The sequence below is a fragment of the Citrus sinensis genome, chromosome 1 (assembly GCF_022201045.2).
Source record: "Citrus sinensis cultivar Valencia sweet orange chromosome 1, DVS_A1.0, whole genome shotgun sequence".
Taxonomy (NCBI): Eukaryota; Viridiplantae; Streptophyta; class Magnoliopsida; order Sapindales; family Rutaceae; genus Citrus; species Citrus sinensis.
Genome location: NC_068556.1, coordinates 622202 through 648053, shown reverse-complemented (window position 1 = coordinate 648053; position 25852 = coordinate 622202). Strand labels below are relative to the sequence as shown.

Genomic DNA, 25852 nt, shown 5'->3' with positions numbered 1-25852 from the left:
CTGACCCCCGAACAGGTATGGTTCGGTTCGGTATCCTAACCATATCTTTTGTACACAGGCATAGATTTACAAGAGAAATATGTCATGGAAAATATTGTTCAATAGCTAGACTCATTCAAATAATAATAATTACTTCCTCCACAGACCAAAATAAAACCTAGTATTTGGAAATATTAATTACTTTAATTAATTTTAGTTAAAGACCGAGAAATTGATGTTTGGACACTGAGAAAATGAAAGAAAATGCTAAAGATGAATCGGGAACTATATTCCAGGACTTTCTAATTCATTTTGTTGTTGCACAATACACTGAGAATAAAATGTACATGAGGTTTTATATATACAAGATTGCTGAGCTGTTATTCAACTCATTTTTAACTAATATAACAGATTATATTAGCTTATAAACTAACTGGTACATGCATGAGTCGCCGTGTAACCGTCTTATGCCAGCTGGCACTCCATGTCATCAATTCGCATCTGTTGACTGCAGCTGCTAGAATCCTCCGCTCTGCTGTCCACGTTGCTGAAGATTTTGACGCTGACTAGGAAATATTAATTACTTACTTTAATTAATTTTAATGCTGATTATGGCAAGGTTATTGCAAAATTAAAGTTGTTTTTGTTGGATCATAAACTTGATCCAAGATAAATAAATTCAAACCTAACTCATGGAAGGTTCCATAAGTAGGTATGGTTGGTGAAGTTTGAATTATTTGTGTTAGGTGTGGTAGGCTTGGTAGGTGAAGATAAATGGTTATTAATTTTTTGTAATTTCTTATTTGAATGGTTTAGATTTCTTCTCATGTACTATAAATACCCCTTGTGTCATTTGGTTATGCATAAAGTGAAGTAACAAAATCTCTAAGTTGTAGAGAGTGAAAAATAAGAGTTGTAATTGGTGAGAAGTGTTAAAGAAATAAAATAGTGTGTTTTTTGAGTGTTTACTTTGTTGATTCTCTAACAAAGTGGTATCATATAGCATATCAAAGCAAAGATCTCAACGAGAGGAACGTGACGCCGCAAAAATCATCCCGATCGGAGACTGAACGCGCCTACACTCGTTGTCGGAAGTTTTTTGTTCTGAAGCTGAGTTGACTCACCGAGTTAAACCAAGCTTAACCGAACCGAACTAAGCTTAACCGAATCAAGTCAAACCGAGCCAGCTCGAGCCAAACCAAGCTGGATCGAACCAAGTCAACTAAGCTGACGTTGACTGTTGATTGCCGTTAACCATTAACTGAAAGTTGACTCGAGTCCCTCCCAAGATTTTTTGATATGCCGAATCCACCTGTGCATTCAGAATCTTAAAATTCTCACTCAATTTGTGAGTTATCGCAAATTGTGGTATAATTTCATTTCAAGTTCCACAATTAAAGAGAAGTAAGTTTGACAACTGAAGTATTAAAATGAAGGCTCTATTGGGTGCACATGACGTATAAGATGTCGTGGAGAAAGGCTTTATTGTGCTAGAAAATGAAGCCACTTTAACTGTGGCGCAGAAGGAAAATTTAAAAGACTTGAAGAAGAAAGAGAATAAAGCAAAGTATCTCATCTTTCAATCATTAGATGAAGATACTTTTGAAAAGATTGTTGGTGCAACCTCATCAAAAGAAGTATTGGAGAAACTAGAGACTTTGAGTTCGTATCTAAAAATTACGAAGAGAATTTGAGTCCTTACACATGAAGTCATTGGAGTCAATTTTTGACTACTTTACACAGGTTGTGATCGTTTCCAATGAATTAAAAAGAAATGGCAATGAGTTAAAATAGGTAAGGATAATTGAAAAGATACTTCGATCAGTAGACTCGAAGTTTGACCATATTGTTGTGACAATTGAGGAAACCAAAGATCTGATGGATATGATGATCGAGCAACTTCAAAGAAGGTCGCAAGCCTATGAAGAAAAATTAAAAAAGAAGTAAGGAATCAAAGAACAACTTCTCAAGATGGAAGTCAATCCAAAAAAAGAAAAGAAAGCTCTGACAACAAGAGAATGCATTATGTCTGAGGTAGAGGTAGAGGTCGAGGTCGAGGACAAGGTAGAGGTCGTGGTCATGGATGAGGTTGGAATTTCAACAACAACAACTCCAATTATGCCAAAGGAGAAAGCTCAACTAGAGGAAATCCAAGATCGAGGTAAAAATCTCAAGTACAATGTTATAATTGTAAAAAATTTAGGCATTAATGCTTCAGAATGTAGAGCTCCAACTACTAAAATTGATGAGAGAGTGAATTATGTTGAAGAGAAAAATAGTGAAAATAGCACCCTTTTACTAACACGTAATGACATAAGTGGAGGTCAAGAAAATACATGGTATCTTGATATAGGTGCTAGCAATCATATGAGCGGAAATAGAAATATGTTTGTGGAACTAAATGAATTTGTAGGTGGTAGTATGGCTTTTGGAAATGATTCAAAAGTACCAGTGAATGATAAAAGTAATATTCTTTTTCGTGCAAAAGATGGTAGTCACCAAATAATTTTGAATGTTTACTATGTGCCCAATATGAAAAGTAACATCCTTAGTTTGGGTCAACTCTTGGAAAAAAATGTTATGATATTCACTTAAAAGATTGTAGTCTTTTCCTAAGAGATGACAAATGAAATTTAATTACAAAGGTGAAAATATCGAAGAATAGAATATTTCCTTTAAATATTCAAAATGATGTTACAAAATGTCTCAAAGCCAGTCACAAAGATCCATTATAGACTTGACATCTTCGATATAGGCATCTCAACTTTGGAGGACTGGAGCTATTATCCAAAAAGAATATGGTAAAAGGCTTACCATACATCAATCACCCTGATCAACTTTGTGAAGGATGTTTAATTGGCAAGTAGTTCAAAAAGAGCTTTCCAAAGGAGTTAAACTCAAGAGCTCATAAGCCACTCGAGCTCATTCATACTGATGTGTGCGGTCCATTCAAGTCAAGCTCCCTCGGTGAAAGTAACTACTTTATTCTCTTTATAGATGATTTTTTAAGAAAAACTTGGGTGTATTTTTTGAAGTAGAAATCAGAAGTCTTTGAAGCTTTCACGAAGTTTAAATCTGCAGTGGAAAAAAAATGGATACCAGATTAAAGCCATGAGATCTGATCGAGGTGGAGAGTTCACTTTCAAAGAATTCATACAGTTTTGTGAAGTAAATGGAATTCGACGACCTTTGACAGTTCCAAGATCCCTTCAACAAAATAGTATTGTAGAAAGGAAGAACAGAACCATCATCAACATAACAAGAAGCATGCTTAAGAGTAAGATGCTACCTAAAGAATTTTGGGCTGAAACTGTTGCATGTGCAGTCTACTTATCCAATCGATCTTCAACAAGAAGTGTGTGAGGCAAAACGCCACAAGAAACTTGAAGTGGACAAAAGCTCAACATCACCCATTAAAGAGTTTTCAGAAGCATTGCCCATGTACATGTACCAGACGAAAGTAGAGCCAAACTAGATGACAAAAGTGAGAAGTTCATCTTCATCGACTATAACAACAACTCCAAAGGATACAAGCTTTACAATCCAAACAACGGAAAGATCTTGATCAGTTGAGATGTAGTTTTTTTTTATAAAGAAAGAGAATGAGATTTTGCCTCTAGTGTAGATGACTTCAACTTCTTTCCTATTGAAAAAGATGATTATACAAAGATAAAATAAGTAGAAGAACAACAAGAGCCAGCTATTCCACCTATCTCACCAGCATCAATCATATGTGGAGATTCACCGCCATCTTTCTTAAATGAAAGAACTGAAGAAGGTACGATGAGTCTTTAAGATCTCTATGAGGTAACTGAGAGATATGATAATCTCACTCTTTTTTGCGTCTTTGTTGATTATAAGCCAGTCAACTTCTAAGAAGATGCACTAAATTGCAATAGATAAAGAAATCAAAGTCATTGTGAAGAATGATACTTAGGAGCTTACTACTCTTCCCAAAGGTCAAGGCGATCGGTGTCAAATGAGTGTACAAAACGAAAAGGAATGCGAAGGGAGAAATTGAAAGGCACAAAGCAAAACTAATTGCAAAAGGCTATAGTCAAAAGGTTAGCATAGACTACGACGAGGTATTTGCTTCTGTAGCACAACTTGAAACTATTAGACTTATTCTTTATTTGGCTGCTCAGAACAAATGGAAGATTTTTCAAATGGACGTGAAGTCTGCTTTCTTGAATGGATTCCTTGAAGAAGAAGTTTACATCAAACAACCATTAGGCTATGTGGTGAAAGGACATGAAAAAAAAGTTTTGAGATTGAAAAAAACTCTTTATGGGTTAAAGCAAGCACCAAGGGCATAGAATAGCAGAATTGACAAATATTTTCAAGAGAACGACTTCACCAAATGCCCATATGAACATACTCTCTATATCAAAGAAAAAGATGGAGACATTTTAATTATGTGCTTGTATGTAGATGATCTCATCTTCACTGGAAGTGATCCAAGCTTATTTGAAGAGTTCAAGAGAGTGATGATCAAAGAGTTCGAGATGACTGACATCGGACTGATGGCATATTACCTCGGTATTGAAGTCAAGTAAAAGGAAGAAGGCATATTTATCTCCCAAGAAAGCTATGCAAAAGAGAATCTCAAAAAGTTCAAGATGAATGATTGCAAGCCTGTAAGCACGCTAGTGGAATGCAGAGTCAAGTTATTCAAACATGATGAAGGCGAAGATATAGATCTAACATTCTTTAAAATTTTGGTTGGAAGCCTACGTTATTTGACATGCACAAGACCAGATATCTTTTATACTGTTGGACTTGTGAATCGATATATGGAGAATTCAAAGATGACTTATTTTAAAGCTGTAAAAAGAATCATTCACTAAATCAAAGGTACAATTAATTTCGACTTGTTATAATCATTTTTTAATTACTACAAGCTTGTTGGATATAGTGATAGCAATTGAGGAGGAGATGTAGATGATCGAAAGAGCACCACATGATTTGTGTTATTTATGGGAGATATTGCTTTCACATAGATGTCAAAGAAGCAACCAATTGTCACATTATCCACCTGTGAAACTGTGCATGTAGTTGCCACATCAAGTGTTTGTCATGCAATTTGGCTAAGAACTTTGCTGAAAAAGTTGGGTTTGCCACAAGAAGAGCCAAACGAGATTTATGTTGATAACAAATCAACAATTGCCCTATCCAAGAATCCAATCTTTCATGATCGAAGCAAACACATAGATACTAGCTATCATTTCATAAGAGAGTGTATTGCAAGAAAAGAAGTGCAAATCAAGTATGTAAAATCACAAGATCAAGCAGCTGATATCTTCACCAAGCCGCTCAAGAAGAAGACTTTGTAAAATTCAGAAGTTTGCTTGGTGTCCCATGATCAAGTTTAAGGGGGGTGTTGGATCATAAACTTGATCCAAGATTAATAAATTTAAGCCCAACTTATAGAAGGTTTTATGAGTAAATATGGTTGGTGAGGTTTGAATTATTTGTGTTAGGTGCGGTAAATTTTGGTAGGTGAAGAGGAATGGTTATTAATTTTTTGTAATTTCTTATTTGAATGGTTTACATTTCTTCTCATGTACTATAAATAACCCTTGTGTCATTGGATTATGCATCAAGTGAAGTAACAAAATCTCTAAGTTGTAGAGAGTGAAAAAGAAGAGTTGTAGTTGGTGAGGAGTGTGGTTAAAGAAATAAAATAGTGTGTTTTTTTAGTGTTTACTTTGTTGATTCTCCAATAGTTTTTGTGGCTTTGATACGTTGCATGAAGCAAAAGATGTACGGATTTTTCTTGTGACTTTTTCTTTTTGAAACATATACGGTTTGATTTGGTCAAGGTAAACAGCAGATCATGAAATGAGACAAAAATGACGAAATCTTAGAGTTAGCAGAGTATGACAATATCGGACTCAGACATGTCCCACTCCATTATTGAGTTTAAAGAATGGATTGAGGAGCTTTAGACAAATCATATCCTTGAGCTTTGAGATAACTAGTCCAGAATTCTATATGTTAAGGAGATTTTGCTAGAAAGCTATTTAGGTGTATCTCATGCCACGGATGTACAAGATGTATGAGAATGTAGAGTTCAGACGTGGTGTGGATCCGAATATTTATAATTTTACGTATCTTTTTAAGATGAACAACTACTAATTCTAAACCAGCAAATACAAAGTTGAGACCTTTTGCTCCTTTCCAATTCCACACGACAAGTTTTGGCCAAATGACCCCCAAATATGATTCATACTCATATTATTTGTGCTCGTATATCAATCAATTATTTAAAAAAAAAAATCTCAACACGCATAGCATGGAATCAATGGAAATGAGGCAATACAACAATACCCAAAACTCTTTCCACTCCTAGATACACATGTAATCGATGTATGTGAAACGACCAATTTGTGATATTTTGTCATATCAGCGACATACTATACAAACAAGAGCTATCCGTCATCAAAAGTATCAAACCTTATTACTAATTAAAAGCTTCAAAATGATGAGACTAAACAACCCAACAAACCTTTTCTCCTCTATCATTCATTCTAATTCCTCAAATTACCTTAAGGTGGTGTTTGGTTGGGAGGAGTGAATGGAGGAGAGGAAAGAAATTAAAATTCTCTTTTTATTTTCTTTGTTTGGTTTGAAAAAATATATAAGAATTTAATTTCCATTAGAATTTATGTATCTATCATAATGTAGAATTTGAATTCCACACCAAGTAGTGAAGAACTTAAAATCCTCTTATGTTAGAAACTAAAATTTTCAAAATTACCCTTCAACTTTTTAACTTGTTTGATGCCATTAATAGTTATTATTTATAATTTTATTTTATTAATTTAATATTATAAATTAACCTCCACTGGAAAGTCGCCGGACCTTCGTCGCCGGCCACCGGACCGTCATTATATTATATTATATATATATATATATATATATATATATATATATATATATATATATATATATTATTACTAATATAAATAGTTTAATATTTAAGGTAAATGATGAATTTCCCTAAAGAAAAAAAATTATAATTCATTTTCTTATCAAATTTTATATCAAACCAAATAACAAAATTTAATTGCACTACTTTTCTCTATTCTTTTCTTCTCCCTTCCTCTTCATTCCACTCTTTTCCTCTCCTCTCTTTTCTTCAACCTAAGTTTATCCTTCTTCACTAACACAGCCATGTCTCAGAGCACAACAGTTCCAGTTAATGTGGGGTTGGTTCTTAACATAAATGGAGAAGTTGAGAAGCTAGCTTTGAGTTGCATTAACATGAGCCTTTCAGATTTTTATAACTCCATTTCTCATTACAAAACCAGGCTTATTGTTACACCTATTAGTTTATTAATAGGTATCCCTGCAAATTGTTACACCTATTATTTTATTAATTTTCGTGAGTGAGAGTTGCTGACTTTGTCAGTTTATTATTTATGACTAACTAAGAACACATCTTGTCATTTGCCACATTCTGCTACCATATGTACTTTGTCTGCAAGTTAAGTTTGTATATTTGCATTACGCTAGTGTGATTTTTTTGTTTAGCAGAAACCTTCTATAGATGTTGAAGAGTTTATGAGAAAGATGCCATATGTATTAATGTATGGGATGACGGTGCACTTTTATTAGGCTATGAAAAAACTAGCGTGTTCTTTGTCGATGCCAAGTCGGGTACAACGATTTGCAGCCATGGGTAAGATAATTCAGCATCTACGTTAGGCTCAGGGCTTCCGTGCGATGAAGAAGAATTTCATATTTATGCGAATGGTTCTGCAGATTTGCTTTATGTAACGAGGACAGATTATGAGATATGGTATTATCCTCCAGATTCTAGAGATATTTTATGGCAAGTGGCATTTGCGGATGTTGAAGCTGAATTTCAATGTCAAGCAGTGGTGGTGAGTATCTGTAACATATGTGAAGATGAATAAAAGTGAGGCGGTTAAAAGTTAATAAAAGCAAAAGAATAAGCTGGAAACAAGGGAAACATATGCGCGTGTGACAGAGTGAGAGAGAGAAGTTGTCAACCCGACCCTAAAACCCGACCCGAAACCTGCGACCTTGACCCAGTCGTAACTTCCATTTTCCGCCACCGTTTCGGCCGAGCTTGGTACCAATCTGAAGCTTAGGAGCCGGCCAGTGTTCCCTTGCCATCCTCACCACTGAAAACAACTAGAACGCCGGCGACCAAAGCACCCGCGACTATTTCGCTTTGCTACGCCGGGATTTTCGCCGGTTTTGGGTGACACCACCAGTTGGATTTTGTTCCCCACGACTCCCTCTTCCATTTCCGACCATCCAATGCCGCCGGGGACATTGTTTTGCCATTGATCGGCCGTTGAAAGACTTATGACTTTGGGAGCTCCATCCAGAGCCATTGCCACACGTGGGAGGTCACCACCACCACCGTTGGACTTAGTGTGGCCAGAACTTTCAGACTTGAGCTTTCCGGTCAGCGTTGACCAAATTCCGTTGACCGTTGACCGGCGAGGGCATTTCGGTAATTTCACACTCTGAGGGTAATTTTGTAATTTCTAAGCCCGTGGATAATTTAGTAATTCCTAGAATTGAGGATTAGGTGTAATTACAATTTCGAGGGTAATTCGGTGATTTACGATTTTAGAGTATTTTAACGATTTACAGATTCAAGGGCATTTTAGTAAGTTTATCGACACGGGAGTTGTAAATTATGAATAAATGTTCGTTTCGAGTTTATTGCATAAATTTAGTCCTAATTCCGATTTGCGGAAAATAATTATGTCGTTTCCTTGATTTAGGAGGATCCGCGAGCAAGAACCGGTCCACGGATGTGGACGATAACCGAGCGTGAACACCGTCACTGTGAGTGGAATATACAAAATCTATTTTCATAGTTAATTATGATAGTAAAGCATGTTTGCGAAATAAGTATTTTAAATGTTGTGATTTAATGATTTCCTCGAAATGGATTTTATTCACACGTTGATATTATATTAAAATGTTTGGTCAATGGTTTTCCGTGTCAACTTTGAATGAAATATGATAGTATTTTAAAGATGAGAAAAGTGGGTTTTAGATGTGATAATGAAAAGAAATGTATGATTTAAAGTATGATTAGAATATACATGAACATGAGTATAATGATTGTTTTTAAAATCATTGGATAATACCCTTCCCCTCCAGATACAGTGATACAGATGAAATGAGATGAGATGAGATGAGATGAGAGGCCTTTGAGGCCTGTCTGAACACACATAGAGGCTTTGGGCCGTGTGTTTGGGCATTTCTGCCTTTTGGGTGCATTTGCATGTGGTATGATGATTACAGAGATACATATATGAGATACAGACAAATATTAAGATACAGATGATATAGATGATACAGATGAGATATAAGCCTTTGGGGCCCGTCTGAGTGCACACAGAGGCTTTGGGCCGTGTGCTTGGGTGCTTTTGTCAATTAAGGACTAGATTATGCATGCACATATATGATGAGATATGAGATAGTATTTCCCTATCTATCCGTGTAGCTTTGGGGTGTGACAATATCCATATAGTACGTCATTGCCCGTCCGTTGAGGTTTGTATATGATAAGATTATTCTCCTAGGTACTTGTTTATTGATGATTTTCATTCTTGTGTATTCTATATGATATTGTGATATGATTTCCATGATTATTACGTATGATCGTTATATATGCTTTTCATGGTTAGTAATCTGGTTTAAATGTTAATTGATTTATTACTAGTTTCTCGCTTATGGTTTGATAAAATCGTGTTTGAAAATGATATGATTATTTCTTTTAAAGTAAGAATTAATTTTCAAAAACTACTATCCACTCACTGATCTCACTAAGTTTTATACTCACCCCGTTTTTATTATATTTTCCCCCCTCACCAGGATGTTGCAAGTACACCAGACCGACCCAGCGACTGTAAATATATTTTGAGTCTTGGCCACGTGGTGTTAGAAGAGATAGATGTTTTTGTTAGGACATCTTGGTTATCTCGTCTTGCTGAGATTGTATAATTTTTTTATATTATTCTTTTGGGATTAATAATAAACTGAGATATTAATATTAGTTGTAATATTATCTTTTGAGAATTTGGAGATATAAAACTCAGCATTTTGGTTGAGGATGTTGATCACTGGAGTTTGTTGTATATTGAATTATATTGAAAATGCTTGTCTTACATATTTGTAGATTAAGTGTGTTATATATATAAAGGAGACTCTGCCGAATTTTTCGGCAGAATCCTTATTAATTAGATTATTATCAAGTCCGTTTTGATGAGATTAGATTGACCCGCCCGATAGGGGTTCGGGGCTGGTCGTTTCATTATCATTTGAATTCAGAGCTCAGCGCAGACTATGTTGGTGATGCTGGTTCCACCTTGCCATGTGGGACGAGAGCTTCTGTACACTAGCTTCATGATGATGATTTGCTGGGGTTTCTCTCCGTACAAGGCAAAGGAGGCGGGTGGATGTCTTTGCCTCCTCCTTCCGGTCCGAATCCTTCATTAGGGCCATTGGACCTACAATTCCCGCCATTTTTTCCACGCAATGTGGATATACCTCCACTTGCTTTGGAGCCAGCTGATAAAGGATTGAGATCACGTGTGCAATCTTTCATTGCTTCGTTTATTGCCCTTTTCTTTACGATTGGCTTTCTGTTTTATTGTTCAAGACAGGATAAGTTGAATAAGCAGCATAAGACTTTATAGCCTTTGAATTTTGTAAATACGATGTTGGGTTATATAAGCACGACCTTACGCATTCCAAGTTCAAAAAGGATTAAAAAGAAGAAAAAAAATTGTGAAATTTTACCCGCAAGTAGCTACTGGTTTGTGAGTTGTGACTTTTGACTTGTGACCGCCCAATTTTATAATTTGATTGAAAGCTTAATTGTTTAATTGGATCGGTTTGTAATAGCAAAACCAAAATTACTTGGACTGTAACCATGACTGAGACTTTGATGCATCTAATTTTAAATTCATTCTTATCGTCCAAAGCAATTGAATGAGACCTGAATTCAATGATGTCTCATTCAATTATTTTTTTGTTATCAAAAAATAAAAATAAAAATAATTGAATGATTGGATCGTTTATTGCCCCTTTCTTTACGATTGGCTTTTTGTTTTATTGTTCAAGACGGGGTAAGTTGAATAAGCAGAGTAAGAATTAATAGGCTTTGAGTTTTTGTAAATACAATGTTGGGTTGCACAAGCACGACCCTACGCATTCCAAGTTTGAAAATGATTAAAAACAAAAAAATTGTGAATTAGTACCCGCAAGAAGCTATTGGTTTGTGAGTTCATGAGTTGTGACTTTTGATTTGTGACGGCCCGATTTTTATAATTTCATTGAAAGCTTAATGGTTTTCTTGGATCGGTTAGTAATAGCAAAACGAAAATTACCTGGACTGTGACCATGACTGAGACTTTGATGCATCTAATTTTAAATTCATTCGTATCTTCCAAAATAATTGAATGAGACATCATTGAATTCAAGTCCGTTCTCTGAGATTAATATAACGTGTGAGATTAGTTCGAACTTAATTAGAAGCCTACTTCTTCGGGAAATTATGTAGACAACTTCTTTTTTTTTTGGAAAAAAAAGGAATAATGTGATAAAGGGAAAATTTGATACTCAAACTCCTCCTAAGGCTTGCTTTTGTTGGTAGACTCTCAACATTCTATGAGAGAATGCAGACAATATTTTTATTTATTAGGGCACATTAAATTTACCATTAGACTTTATTTTTCAAAAGAGTAAATGCTCGTTTAGTTTTTATATCTTGACTTAAGTGCTTAATACTTTAATTCTTATATTTAAAAAATACCTCAAAATATCCCTACAATTGAATATGTTATATTCTTACATTTACTTTTTTTTTTACAATAATAACCTTTCAATAATATTCTTGATATTGATTAATTTTTCTATAAAAATGTTAATTAGCAAATTAACCAATAAATATGTGTGAAAGAGTTTTTTTTTGTACTTGTGCAATAATCTTACTAATAATTATTTATAAATAAATTAATATCAGCCAAATTAAAGCAATGTTTAATATCCTTACAATCTTACTAATAATTATTTTTAAAAAATTAGTTTTACCAAAAATGAATCCTACAAATAAAGTAATAATATAAAAAAAAGGTGCAAATTTTTACGTTACTTTTAAGATTAATTTGATAAATTATTATTTTTTTCTTTTTGTTAATATCCCAAGAATATTATTGTAAGTTTATTATTGTAAAAGGAAAGAAAAAATAAGGGTTGGAATATAACATATTAATAGTATGAGTGTTTTGAGGTAATTTTTTTTTCCTAAATATAGGGACTAAACACACGCTTAGCTCAAATATAAGGAGTAAATAAAAATTTATCTTTTTTAAAATCTACATGAGGTTAAAGTCATTTTATGGGGGGGGGGTGGGGGGGGGGTCAACAAAGAATCAAGGCTGAGAAGAAGCATGCACAATGGTGATCACAATGACCGAAACTTTGAAAAACTTTGTATGTTAATTCGTGAAATATTAAGAGTTTACGCTTTGAAGGTTTAAGTGTTTTTTTCCAAAACAATAATAATAATAATAATAATTTTTTAAAAAGGATACAATTAGTTAGTTGGCAACATGATTGAACATTTTTCAAATATATCGGGCGCCATATGTACATATATGGAGAGAGAGAGAGAGAGAGAGAGAACCGCTAATTAGAAATAAAGTGTTCAAAGCAACGTTATCAAGAAATTTTTAAATTTTCTTAGTGATTGTATATTCACCAAATATTCTGCAGCTACCTTCATTTAGTTTAACTAATTATTGTTGGTAGAACTGATGTGTTATATATTATATTATATATTCAAAATAAAATATTAGAATCTGATGATGGAGATTTCAGTAGCATATTTAGTTATGTACCTACTAAAAGATAATTTGATATAGATTAAATAGCTGAAGGAAAATATTATTTCTTCTTCACTTCTTTTCTTTACATGATCATATACAATTTATACAAAGATAAGGCGGTATTTTAGGACTATGTTATAGCTTGACATAGGAGAGTTTCCTATTATATCCACGAAGATTGTGATTTGAGAAAGTTTAGGCTAAAACTAATACTAGCCGTTGTTGTCAAGTATTGAACTTGGTAAGCCTTTAGCTGTAAACTTTATTCTTTCCTTTTGTAGAGTTCATGATTGCCTTGCTGTCATTGTCTTGATTGTGGTTGATTTGAAATTGATTCTTATCAACCCCCTTCAAACTAGGAATTGCCACGGGGTGTATTCCAAGTTTGTGCAGAAATTTTGAGAACAATGCTTTGGACAATGGTTTAGTGAATAAATATGTCGTTTGCTGTGATGATGGAATATATCTTGTGTTGAGTAATCCACTTGTTACTTTTTCACGAACAAAATGATAATCAAGCTCAATGTGCTTGGTCCGTGCATGGAAAACAAGATTTTTTGACATATGGAGGGAGCTGATATTGTCACAAATAAGAACTGGAGGCTTTATCAGGTTTATGCCAATCTCTTTGAATATGTACGTAAGCCAAGTGAGTTCGACTGCCGTAGATGCCATGCAACGATATTCAGCTTCTGCACTCGAACGAGCAACGGTGGTTTGCTTTTTTAAACCCCATGAGATATAATTTGATCCAAGGTAAATGCAGAAGGCACTAGTATTTCGTCGAGTTAAAGGGCAACCCGCCCAATCTGAATCTGAGAACCCATAAAGTGCAAGGAACTTTGTTTCAAATAGCGAAGTCTAAAGTTAAGTGTCCCTTTGAGGTACTGCAATATCCGTTTGACAGCTCGAAGATCAGCCTTCGTTGGTTGTTGGAATTTTTGACACACTTTGTTGACTGGACGTGTGATATCTGGTTTGGTAAAAGTGAGGTATTAAAGGCTTCCCACTATTTGTCGATACTCAGTCGCATTGACGGGTTGTGCATCATCAAATCATTGTACCTCTTTCACAGCCATTGGTGTGGCAATAGTTGTACTATCTTGCATCTTTGTTTTGTCTGTTAGGAAATTGGTGGGTGAAGCAGGACCGCAGCTAAAATAAAATTGGAAATAAAATAAAGAACAAGCACAATAGAGGACACCAGAAATTACGTGGTTCGGCTTTTAGCCTACATCCACGGGCGAAGATAGAATGAAATATTTTACTAGTGAAAAGAAGTTACAAGTATTGTAGTATTTTAACTCACTTCCCAAAACCCCAATACACCCAAACTCTCTCAATCACTGTAACAAGAGCTTATAAATGCAAGCTCTTGAACTCTCTCTCAACTCCCTAAATTGCTCTCTGAATGGAATTGGATACAAGCTCTAAATTGAGAGCTTGTATTTATAGGCAAAACTTTGTCTCAAATGTCAAACACGTGGCCAAAACCTCAAGCCATACAACTTACAAATTTCAAACTTTGAATTTTTCTTTTCTAATACCAAACATTACGGCATCTAGAATTCAAAACCAAGTGCCAACCACTCTTGTCAAAGCTTCTAGATGTAGCCATGCCAACCATTCTTGTCAAAGCTCCTAGATGCAGCCAATTTTAACATTGTCAAGTAAATCCCTTGCGTATTTGGCCTGCGAAAGAAAGATACCTTGTTTAAATTTCTTGATTTCAATACCTAAGAAATAATTTAATGAGCCAAGATCTTTTAAGGAAAATTGAGAACTAAGAGTATGAATGATGTGTTGAATTATTTTGCTATTATTGCCCGTTATTATCACATCATCAACATAAACCAATAATAAAACAATATTAGATTCAAAATGTAGTATGAATAGGGAAGTATCAGCCTTGCTATTTTGGAAGCCAAGATTAAGAAGTGCACGACACAAGCAATCAAACCATGCTCGCGGGGCTTGTTTAAGCTCGTAGAGTGATTTTTTCAATTTGCATACATGCAATGGTAGTTTAGGATTGATAAAACTTGGTGGCTGCTCCATGTACCCCGTTTCATTTAAATGGCCATGAAGAAATGCATTTCTCACGTCAAGTTGTTTCATTGACCAGTTGAGATTCACGGCAAGGGATAAGACAAGTCTAATTGTTGTGTGCTTGATGACTGGACTAAAGGTTTCTTCATAGTCAATTCCAGGAACTTGTGTAAACCCTTTTGCAGCAAGCCATGCTTTGAATCTTTCAATGGCTCTCGTATCTGTGTACTTAATTCAATACACCCACTTGGACCCAATAATATTTGCGTTTTTTGGTCTAAGAACAAGAGTCCATGTGTTATTTTGATTTAAGGCTTGAAGTTCTTCATTCATTGCAGTAACCCACTGAGGATATTTGAGTGCACTTTTCAATGTTTTTGGCTCAGTAGTAATAAATGTTTGCAATGCTAAACTAGGGTTATTTTTTAACTTATGACGGGTGACCATTAGGTGTGTATTTGTAATTGTTTCGGTTAAGGTCACATGCTGATTGTTTGTGGTGGCTTTTGTTTGGGATAATGCATTCACAGGTTGAATTGATAATTCAATGGAAAGTCAATTAGATATATCAGGGAAGTCATGGTTGGTAATTTTAATCAAATTTTGGGGTTGAGTTGGCATGGCTATTGGCTGTATTACAATTTCTTTGCTAGTGTTGGAGACATTTTCTCCAGTATCGTCAGAGCTGTTATTGCCTTTAGAGTTGCCTTTTTCAGCTCCAGATGGTAACTTTGGCGTCGTCACAACTTCTGAAATGTCCATGTTTTCAACAATTGTGGGCCTTTCACATGACTCTAAGCAACATCGTGGAAGTAAAGATGAAGAATTTGATGGCATCAAATTGTCTTGCATCAAATTGTTTTCTTCACTGCTAGGATATTCTTCATTGTTAAGTTTTTCCTGCAAATTCATTAAATGAGATAATTCAGCAAAAGGAAATACACTTTCATCAAATTTCACATGTCTAGTTATATAGACACGTTTTGTGTCCGGATCCAAACAAGGATAGCCCTTATGTATGGGGCTGTACCCAAGGAAAACGCATGGAAGAGATTTTTTGTCAAATTTATTTTTATTGTAATCCCTTAAATAAGGGAAACACATGCATCCAAAAATTCTTAATTGCTTGTAATTAGGAGCCTTTTTGAAAAGCTTTTCATAAGGAGATTTCATAAAAACAGTAGAGAGAGGCATGAGATTAATTAAATATGTGGCTGTCATAATACTTCAACCCAAAGAGTCAAAGGTATTTAAGCTTGGAACATTAATGTCATTGCCGTCTCTGAAATATGCCGATGTTTTCTCTCTGCCACTCCATTTTGCTGTGGTGTGTAAGGGCATGAAATCTGTCTTGTAATACCGCAAATCTGCAGATGGTCAATAAATATTTTTTAATTAAATTCACCACCCCCATCACATTGGAAAATTTTGATTTTCCTTTCCAATTGATTCTCCACTTGACGCTGAAACCTTAAAAAACAATCAAAGAAGTCAGATTTTCGTTTTAAAGGAAATAACCATGAGAATCTAATGCAATCATCAATAAAAAGCACATAAAATCTAAAGTTTTGATTGGAATTAACTGGGGCAGGACCCCACAAATCACAATGAACTTTTTGTAACGGAAATTTTGATATTTTATTAGACAAATTAAATGGAAGTTTACAACTTTTTCTAATTGACATGAAGCACAAATACTAGGTATTTTATTCCAACTAGAAAAGTTGATCTCATTCCTTGATTTTAAAATACGTAAAACTTCAAGACTTGGATGTCCAAGCCGTTTGTGCCAAAGTTCTATTGTATCAAAATTTCCTTTTATTGCATTTAATGCTTTCTGATTGCTTTCCTCCAAAACATAGAGATTGTCGCTTCTATTGCCTTTCGCTAGCACCTGTTCTGTTTATTCTTGACAATAAAGTTGTTAGCATCAAATTCAAGAGAACAAGGAAAATCATTAGTAAGTTGTGCCATAGATAGTAAATTCCTTTTCAATTGAGGGACAACAAGTACATCTTTTAGTAATAAAGGGCCATATTTAGTTTTTATAGAAATATTTCCAATATGTGATATATCAAGTTTTTGTCTGTTACCTACAAAAATCTTATCATGGCCTTTATAACTAAAAATTTTGTCGAGTTTACCTGGATCATTGACCATGTGTACAGAAGCCCCCGAGTCCACATACAAATGTTGATCGTTTGATTCATTGAAGTTCATCGCAGCAAGGGCTTATGGCACTTCTTCTTGATCTAGATATTCATATCGGCTCCAACGTACGGCAGCACTGTGGCCCTCTTGTCCACATATTTGGCAAATAATGATGTCTTCTTTTTCTTGATGGTTGGCATTGCTTTTTGGAGCAGTTTGAGAATTTGAGGCAGTTTGTCTTTTTCGAGAATTAATGACTTTGTTTTCGTTTTGATATGAATGGCTTCCATTTTTGTTTGGGCCCCCACCATTTTGCACAAAACCTCTTCCACGACCACCGTTTCTACCTCCTCTTTGGTTTCTTCCCCTTCCTCTAGCACCAAAGAATGCCTGATTTTGATTAACAAGCGTAACATCTTCTTGTTTTTGTACCATTATGGTTTGTTCATGATTTTGAAGGGCAAGGATGAATTGCTTTAAAGTTGGATATGGAGGCTTAGTTAGCATGGCAGTCTTGAAATCCGCGTACTTAGGCCCCAAGGATCATGCAAGTTGGAAGACTTTGTCTTCATCAGAAATTGGTTTCCCAATTGCTGTCAAGTTGTCGCACAATGATTTGAATTTCTTAAGAAATTCTTCGAGCTTGGTATTTCCCTTTTTAAGCGAGTAGAGGCTATCCTTCAACCAAGATTCTTGTTCCTTGGTGGCTGGAAGCATCTGCTCTTCAATGGAGAGCCATACTTCACAAGCGGTTTGACCTTCTACAATCAAGCTGAGAAAATCTTCAACCATCATCCCTCTAAGCCATGTCATCAATAATCCATCATTATTCATCCATTGGATAAATTCCGGATTTATTATTTCTTTCCCATCTTGCGTAACCATCTTCGTTGGAGTCTTGTCTTTTGCAATGTGATGCTCCATTTCAAGGCTTTTGATTAAAGGAAGGACTTGAGACTTCCATAGAAGATAATTATTTGATGTGAGTTTAATAGAAACAAAACTAGCACATTAACGAAAGGATTGAATGGTGAGTTTTGGTTCTGCAAAATTGTCAGCCATCTGCTCTGATACCATAAAAGATAATTTGATATAGCTTAAATAGTTGAAGGAAAATATTATTTCTTCTTCACTTCTTTTCTTTACATGATCCTATACAATTTATACAAAGATAAGGAGGTATTTTAGGACTATGTTATGGTTTGACATAGGAGAGTTTCCTATTATATCCATGAAGATTGTGATTTGAGAAAGTTTAGGCTAAAACTAATACTAGTCGTTGTTGTCAAGTCTTGAACTTGGTAAGCCTTTGGCTGGAAAATTTATTCCTTCCTTTTGTAGAGTTCATGATTGCCTTGCTGTCATTGTCTTGATTGTGGTTGATTTGAAATTGATTCTTATCACTTGCGACCTTTATATAATATATGTATATATAGTCATTCTCTAATGTAGGCTTCTCATTTTTTTTTTTCATGCGAACACACTTTAAAACCGCGGAGTTTAAGACAGTTAGTTTTTAATACTTTAAAACTGCACAATTTTATAGTTTATTTAATAACTAACTCTTTTAAACCGCACAGTTTAAAATGTGTCTGCATTAAAAAAAATTACAGGCGTCCGCACCTGAGAATGATTTTGTGTGTGTGTGTGTATCTATATATATGTAAACCCTAGCTAATGCCTTGTGAATTAAATAATGTTTGTAAGTCAATAAGCTTGATATATTACGTAAAACACATTGCTTGATCAAGAATTTGATATTAAAATAACAAAATAACGGATGCTTCCTCAAGGTGAAACTGTGTTTTTGTGGTTAAGTGTTGCGCGCACGTAAACCCATTAAAAAATGTTCCACTAGAGAACAAAAGAATATAACCTTGTATTACTTGATTAATTATAGTAGTAGCTTAATTTAAGAAAATATCTCTTTAATATTATCTTGATGCTGACTTTCACAAGTTCACGAATATTGAAGAATTTTGGGGATTCTGATTTTGTGTTTTTGATACGTCGTAACAAGTCGGATGAGTAAATGGTTTTGATTATTTGGCCAAGGTAAATGATAGATGATGAAATTAAATTAATGAGACAAAATTGAGATCAGACTCAGATATGTCCTAGTACTCCTAATAAGAAATTTCCGACGAATCATAGCTTATGGTTTCGAGATTGTCCCAAGTCGATTTTTATTTTATCTTATGCTATGCTAATTTTTTAACATGGAAAGTCATAATGAAATATAAATGAGAATAAAAATACACGTCTCAAATTCTTTTATCCCAAATTTGATTCAAATAATGTGTCATTAATTGAGTGGTTGATAATTTTGACAAGATCCAAGTAAATTAATTGTATTATCTTACCAACCAATTGATGAATGTCACATCATTTGACATAATTAAATAAATAGTCAGCCTCTTCCATCTAATACTATTATTTATAGAGCAGTGTTATACATTCTAAATTTTTTGGGATAAAAAAATTAGAATGTATAACACTGCTCTATAAATAATAGTATTAGATGGAAGAGGCTGACTATTTATTTGTACAAGTATTGGATATAAATAGTTAAATACTAAATTGAAGAGAGTAGATATACGTCTTTGATATAGGGTAGATCTCGCATTTATATGGTGTAGATTTTAATCTATGTTAAGAGTTTCAATTCAGACTTTTAATAGACCCCATATTTTATATTATCTGAAGAGTGTAACAAATTTATAAGTGTATTATGTATTTACACCCACAAGCACGCACACCAAACAAAAAATGCTTTCTAAAACCAAACCGATCTCTCGAATTTAGATTGCTACCAATCCTTACAAAATTAGTTAACAGTAATTTCATGTGTGCCAAAATTTGACTTCTAGTTTTTTTTTTCTTATCTACTTTTAGTGCACTGAATCTTTTTAGATTTTTTTCATTTGCACTTCTCAATCAGTAATAAATTAATTTATATATGAGGTAGAAATTCAGTGGTGGAAATGATCGAAATTCGCCTCCTGTTTTTAAAATCCTTTGAAACTCCTTAGTGTTAAAGTTTTAATGACCGAATTACTTTCTCTAAGAACAATTTGGTTTTTGAAAATCTGATAAATGTATGTTTTGTTGAAAAATTGGCGGATTAAATTTTTGAAAGACAAAATTAATTTTAACACCAGAGAATTTCAATGAATTTTTAAATTCAATACGGATTTCAATCATTAAAAAAAAAAAAAAATTTGATCATTTTTCCCAGTGACTTGGGTGAAATGCATCGAGAGCATCCAAAAGGCCAAAGCTTTGCTGCTAAAGTGCAAAATACGTTAGGAGGTGTATGTGATAAAATTTCCATGTAACGAAAGTCTCCAAAAGAACTTTCCTCCTGTTTCTATTAAGGTATACTTTCCATGCAGAGTCAAGTACTTATTCTAAACGGCATGAATTGTGTAATTCATACTTTTCAAATCTTTTAACACTATATAAGAGCAAAAGCACTCCATGACTCCATCATCAAAATATCAAAACCGTAGCTATTACTAAAATAAGCTTCAAAATGATGAGACTAAACAACCCAACAAAAAGTTTTTCCTCTTTCCCATCTTTCTGATTCCTCTGATGATCTTATTCTTCTTGACTAACACAGCCACGTCAAAAAACACAACAATTCCAGTAAATGTGAGGTTAGTTATACATGAAAATTATAAAATTTCTAATAATACACACACACACACACACACACGCATGCATGCATGCATGTATGTATGTATGTATTTGTATATGTACATATGTATATATGTTCTGTATGTATGTATGTATAGTCCTTCGCTAATGAGGGCATTCTCACTTTGTTAAAATGAAGATGCCCTCACTAGATAATTATTATTATACACGCATGCGTGCAAGCACACACACACTCTAGTGTGGGTGCCCTCATTTTTTTTTAAATGCGGACACGCTGTTAAATCATGTAGTTTAATAGCATATATATAATGACTCTATTAAACTACACCATTTAACAATTGTCCACACAAAAAAAATGAAAGTGCCACCACTGAAGAAGAATTTTATATATATATATATATATATATATATAAATAGAGGAGAGGAGAGATCCCAGTGCATAACTCACAACTCATAAGCCATACCACTTTGAGCTGTGTTTGGCATGCAGGATTGGATTAGACTAATTAATAGGATTGGACTGGATTAAGTTAGATTAGATTAAACTAGATTATATTATATAGTTTTATGTTTGGTACAATATCGAATTAGACTATGTTAAATTATATTTAGATAATATGAAATAGCATTTAAGTTGATATTTAAATATAAATATCAATTATTCATGAAATTTTATAACGACAATTAAAATAAATTTAAAAATTAATTAGTAAGAAAATTAAATATATTTTAAATAAGTTAGTGGGTAGTCATAATATAATAATAAAATAAAAATGCATAAAACAATCTAAATATTTCATTAATTTTTATAAAACATATAAAAATATTATCTAAAATCAATTAATTAATGGTATTATTACTTCATGATTATTTTTAATATTATATTAGTGATTATTAAATTTAGTACAATCAAATAATGCAATAAATTATTAAATAATTAATTTTATTGATAAATTATTAAATATAAAAGTAATGAAAAACTAAATCTCAAGAGTTAGTAGAAGTTACCAATTTAATTAATTCATAGATAATAAATAAAAATAAAATTTAAGTAAATCATAAATAAAAAATTAATTAATTAGTTAATATTAGGTGTAAATAAAAAAATGATATAAATGAAAGTCTCATGAATGGACAATTTTTTTCTTTAAATCTTATCCCATCTAAACTCATATGTAAATCAGTATTATTAGTCCTATGATTTTAATATTAAATTCAAATTTAGTCCCCTTAATCTAATCCAACTAAGCTTGCCAAACATGAGATAAATATTTATTCCCAAAATTAATCCAATCCTATATTTAATCCTAGCATCCAAACATGCAGAGTTTTATCTGAAATTTCGATTTCGTAGCTTTTAATTTGCCTGTACACGAAGATTTCTTATTCAAGATGGAAGCCAAATTATAAGTCTTGACGAAATGCTTCTCTTTCGGGCAAAAGCACAGAGCTTTACAATATAACTGAACAAAAATTGTCCTTAATATAATGACGTTACGTGTACAGAGTTTGTATTTCGAGTGATGTAGCATATGGCTTTAACCCAAAAAAAAAAACTGTGTAAAATAATGTTCTGTAAGGGCGCGGGAATTTGCAAGTAATTTTACATAACTTTCGTTCTAGATTTTTTTTGGTATGAAAAGTGAATCGCAATTTTCTATGGTCAATTCATAGCTCTGGACTTGCTAAACAATGCACAAGTGCGAGTCATACTGGGTCCAGAAGATTCCATGCCGACCAACTTTATAATTCAACCAGGCAACAAATCACAAGTACCCATTTTGTCATTTTCCGCAACAAGTCCTTCGCTTACTTCCATTAGGAGTCCATACTTCTTTAGAGGTGCCCTAAATGACTCATCTCAAGTTGGTGCCATAACTGCAATAATCAAAGCCTTTGGTTGGAGTGAAGCTGTGCCCATTTATGTAGACAATCAATACGGAGAAGCAATGATTCCTTCTCTTACTGACGCCCTTCATGCCATTGACACTCGGGTGCCATATAGAAGTGTCATTTCTCCTTTGGCTACTGACGATCAAATTGAAAAAGAGCTCTACAAACTATTCACAATGCAAACCAGAGTGTTCATTGTGCATAAGTTGCCTTCCCTTGGCTCTAGGATTTTTGAAAAAGCAAACGAAATTGGTTTGATGAATAAAGGCTGTGTGTGGATCATGACCGATGGCATGACAAATTTGTTAAGAACATTGGAGCCTTCAGTGATTGATTCAATGCAAGGAGTGATAGATGTGAGACCTTATGTTCCGAAAACAAAGGCACTCGAAAATTTTGGAGTTCGATGGAAAAGGAATTTTTGAAGGAGAATCCGTCTCTTTTTGATGCTGAATTGAACATTATTGGGTTATTAGCTTATGATGCTACAAGGGCACTGGCGGAGGCAGTTGAGAAAGCCGGTATCACAAGTTTTGGCTTTGATAAGATTAATGTTTCTAGCAATGCAACTGATCTTGAAGCTTTTGGTATCTCTCAGAATGGTCCAAAACTTCTCCAAGCTTTATCAAGTACAAGATTCAAAGGGCTTACAGGGGACTACATTTTTGTTGATGGGCAGTTACAGTCTTCAGCTTTTGAGATTATTAATGTCAATAATGGAGCAAGAGGGGTTGGATTTTGGACACCAGAAAAAGGACTAACACAGAAACTGAGTTCAAATTCGACTACAAAATCCAAATTTAAACCTATCATATGGCCAGGGGATTCTACTTCTGATCCAAAGGGATGGGAGGTTCCTACAAATGAGAAGAGCTACGCATTGGAGTGCCCGTAAAGAAAGGCTTCAGTGATTTTGTTAACGTGACAATTGATCCAAAAACTCAAGAACAAACTTCTGTTACTGGATATTGTATAGATGTGTTCAAAGCTGTAATTCCGGAATTGCCATATGCTGTCGCTTATGATTTTGTCCCCTACGGACAGCCTGATGGCAGCAGTTCAGGTTCATACAATGATTTGATCTACCAAGTATTTCTCGGGGTAAAAAATTCATCTCGTAATGCTAATTAGAAATTTAGAATAGTACTAGTCACATCTTAATTATGTAACGTAAAAGCCGGTTACATTTTTTTTGGGTGATTTTGAACAGGAATTTGATGCTGTGGTGGGAGATATAACAATTGTGTTTAATAGATCAAATTATGTCGGTTTCACACTGCCTTATACAGAATCTGGAGTGTATCCATGATTGTGCCCATCAAAGATAACAAGAAGAGAAATGCATGGGTGTTCTTGCAGCCATTAACATGGGACCTTTGGGTGACAAGTGGCTGTTTTTTCATTTTCATTGGATTTGTAGTGTGGGTTTTTGAACACAGAATAAATGACGATTTTCGTGGCCCTGCTAAGCATCAAGTTGGCACAAGCTTCTGGTTCTCATTCTCAACAATGGTCTTTTCACAAAGTAATAAATATCCCATCAACTTTCTTGACTTCTATTAGATACTAACGCATTCACATTCACCATGCAAGGCATCACATTGACATTTTTTCTTTAACTTTTACGTATACAGGGGAGAGAGTGATAAGCAACTTGGCCAGATTTGTGGTGATTGTATGGTGTTTTGTTGTACTCATTCTCACTCAAAGCTACACAGCTAGCTTGACTTCGCTACTTACAGTGCAGCAACTGCAGCCAACAATTACTGACGTCAAAATGCTGATAAAGAGGGGACAATGTTGGCTACCACAAGGGGTCCTTTGTTCTTGGAATCCTGAAACAATTAGGCTTTGATGAGAGGAAACTTGTAGTGTATAATTCTCCTGAAGATTGTCATGAACTTTTCCAAAAAGGCAGTGCAAATGGCGGCATTGCAGCAGCATTAGATGAAATTCCCTACATGAAGTTGCTTATTGGACAACATTGCTCCAAATATACCATGATTGAACCAAAATTTAAAACAGCTGGGTTTGGTTTTGTAAGTTCTCGAACTTTCTTCTTGCGTCATGGTTTTTAAGTTTAGTCCATAGCTATTTGTAATCAAATGTCTAACTACCAAGAATGGATGGATGGGTGGTTGATAAACATCAACTGCCAGTAAAAGAGGGCATTCGTCAAACACTTAAGCTGTCGTGCTTTCTCAATTAAGCAAAAGCACATCAATTGCAATCTTTTCTTAATTTCTCATGCTGATTTTCTTTTGTTTGGTGATTTGCAGGTCTTCCCATTACATTCCCCTCTAGTACATGATGTTTCGAAGGCAATCTTAAATGTGACTGAAGGGGATAAAATGAAAGAAATTGAAGATGCATGGTTCAAGAAACATTCTAGCTGCCCAGATGCAAGTACCGTTGTGTCTTCTCGCAGCCTTGGCCTTAACAGTTTCTGGGGTCTGTTTCTCATAGCTGGCATTGCTGCAATCTTAGCTCTCATAATATTCCTGGCTGTTTTTGTCCATCAGCACAGGAATGTCTTGAGGAATTCAGAATCATCATTGTTGTCAAGAATTCGCATTTTTCTCAAAATATTTGTTTGAAGAGACCTCAGTGCACATACTTTCAAAGACAAATGTGGCATCCAAGTTCATGGTATGGGTGCAACTGAAGCCTCTCCAGACAGTCGCTACCCAGCCAGTCCTTCAAGCTACTCACAGCATGCAGATTCCCACTTTTTGTTCTATGAAGAGCAAGGAACGCCAAGAACTGAGTATGGTAATTCCAATCATAATCCAAAAAGTCAAGCTCAAGCACCTCGAGGGATAGTGTCTGCCGTTGAGCTCACTAGCGCAGGTCAAGAAATGGCAAGAAGCCCCCACGTTGTCCGTGAAAACAACTAATGCAGTGATAAATAACATAGCTATAGATCATAGGACATTGATAGTTAGTCTCTAGAAGGGCTGTTCTAATGGAAGAAATTCAGACCTGGACTGGGACCATAGACACAGTTGAAAAAATAAGCACATCCAGGGAAAAAATAATTTACATTGGTTTAGAAGTAGATAGTATGTAACTGAAACAAAGAGAACTATTAATGAAGCTCGAGTGTTGTACTTGGCACCCCTTGGCTTTGTTATATTGAATTATAACAAAAATTCACGTCAGTGCTCTTGCTATTGGTGGAAATTTTACGGATTCATTGTGAGCATATAACCCTACATATCAGCTAAGAA

General features: G+C 34.4%; 1 long non-coding RNA gene and 1 pseudogene across 1 annotated transcript; both read left to right on the top strand.

Moving 5' to 3' along the window:
• Nucleotides 1–7155: 7155 nt before the first annotated feature.
• Nucleotides 7156–25519, top strand: LOC102628449 (glutamate receptor 2.7-like; annotated as a pseudogene).
• LOC102609213 (uncharacterized) lies at nt 7612–10753 on the top strand. Its single transcript, XR_371154.4, has 3 exons — nt 7612–8489; nt 8748–8811; nt 9850–10753. It is a non-coding gene; the product is annotated as an uncharacterized LOC102609213 (long non-coding RNA).
• Nucleotides 25520–25852: the final 333 nt, after the last annotated feature.